Source organism: Delphinus delphis, chromosome 18 (assembly GCF_949987515.2).
Source record: "Delphinus delphis chromosome 18, mDelDel1.2, whole genome shotgun sequence".
In the NCBI taxonomy this organism is placed as follows: Eukaryota; Metazoa; Chordata; class Mammalia; order Artiodactyla; family Delphinidae; genus Delphinus; species Delphinus delphis.
Window position 1 is genome coordinate 63,359,198 of NC_082700.1, and position 1,923 is coordinate 63,361,120.

General features: G+C 52.4%; 1 non-coding gene across 1 annotated transcript; it reads left to right on the forward strand.

The window, feature by feature from the left end:
* Window positions 1-1,379: 1,379 nt before the first annotated feature.
* On the forward strand, window positions 1,380-1,452 carry TRNAF-GAA (transfer RNA phenylalanine (anticodon GAA)). Its single transcript has one exon. It is a non-coding gene; the product is annotated as a tRNA-Phe (tRNA).
* The last annotated feature ends 471 nt before the right edge of the window (window positions 1,453-1,923 follow it).

The window sequence follows — 1,923 nt, forward strand, 5'->3', positions numbered from 1 at the left end:
TCCATTTCCCTTCAGACCCTGGACCTTTTCCTCACCCCTACCCGTACCCCAAATCCCATCAAAACTTAACTTTCCTAGTCACCCAGGTTCAAGCCTTGCCTGCGGTATTTTGAGAATGTGAAAGGTAGTTACATTCACGACACACAAGAAAGGCTGTAAAAGCCCCCTCTTTCCCCATCTCTTTAAGTTTGACCCGCACAAGGCAGCTGCTCCAAGTTTCTTCTTCTTCCACTCCAACCCCCCTGCCCCCAAGCCTACACAGAACTCTGTTCATCCCCAAGCTCTCTTTGGTCCCTTTTCCTTCCTTAACCAATGACTTCTTTTAAATCTCAAGCTCTTCTGTTTGGATATGACGCAACAAAGGAATTCAGAAAGTGACTCTACACCTTAGAGATTGCAAACACTTCCCATGTTCAAAACTTTTTTCTTTTTCTTTCATATTCGTACGCATGCATGCATCCATCCCTCAAAACTGGCTGTGAAATTTCCACTTACTTGGGTGAAAGGTAGGTGAGATTAACACCCCTGCCTTCAGAGAATTACAACTTAATTGGAGAGGGAAAAACAACAACAACAACAGACAATAGGATGTTCGGACATTGCAGAATGTCTGTGCTCGGCAGGTAGTTGGTGCTTCAGAAACATTCGTCAACTGATGTAGGAAGTAATACTGACATTGGATGATCGTCCTCAGTGAGCTCGCCAAGGTTTTACGGTGCGCCTGGCTCTGTGCGAAGTGGTGGTGGGAAAGGGAGCATTTCGAGGACCCAGGAACACAGGGAGATTGCAGTCCTGCCTCCATGCCCTGGTCCACTTCTTGTCCACCTTAATCGTGAAAAGTGAGAGGTCAGAGCGGGAAGGGCCGACTCCTTGGGCAGAGGGCAAGCCAAAGAGACCACCCTGCACGGGGCTCGCGGGGACCAGCTGGGGGAAGACGAATCCACGCCCCGAGGAGCCGCGGAGCCCTGGGGCCGGGGAGTGGTGAGCTAGGGGCGCGCAGGCGTCGCCCCGCCGCACTGCCGCCGTCGCTGCTTTTGACTCCGCTCCGCCGGGCTGCGGGCCAGCCCAACCCCTGCCCCCCCAATCCCGCAGCGGGGACACCGGGTCGTTCACGACGCCTGCTGTCGATGATTAAACCAAAGGTTTGGATTATACTGAAAAAAGTAAGTAACGTACAGTGCACTTAGTCATGGCTTGTAAAAAGCAGGCAGAAGAAATGTTGATACGGATAACCATTTAAATTTTTTTTTCTTTTCTTTTTAACATATAACCATTTAATAGGACAAGGAAGAAACGCTGTAAGTGATTAGTAGGAAAAGACGGAAGGGGCGGACGCGAAGAGTTCAGTGATAGTTCACTCCAAACACACCAAAGCAGGCGCCGAAATAGCTCAGTTGGGAGAGCGTTAGACTGAAGATCTAAAGGTCCCTGGTTCGATCCCGGGTTTCGGCAGGGTCTTTCTTTTTCGATTGCAATTTCTCGTAGGATCACCCGTTTAGAGTAACCTGGCTCATTAATTCCACCCCAGGTAAAAACTGGGACTTGAAGGGCGAGCGAGAAGTAGAAACAGCCGTTCTCAGTCACCCCTGGGAATGTGGCCGCTACTCACGGCTACTTCCGAGGCGCCTCCATGGGAGGCGCTGCTGCGCTTGCGCAGTGGGAAGCGTGGGGGGGTGGGGGCGGGGCCAGAGACGCCCTGCTGGAGATCCGGAAGTGCGGGGTACCGGGCTCACGCCCGGTGGTGAGAGGGGAAGCGCGCTGGTGCCAAAGGAATAGTTCTGTGTCGGAGGGCGAGAAACGAAACTTCGTTCCAAATCTCATTCCCAAAGCCTCCCAATTTGAAAAGCAAAACCCTGCTGTTTAATCAAATGGTCCCCCTCTGGCCTTGCCCGAAGCGCGGCCCCCGGGGGTGGCATAACCAGG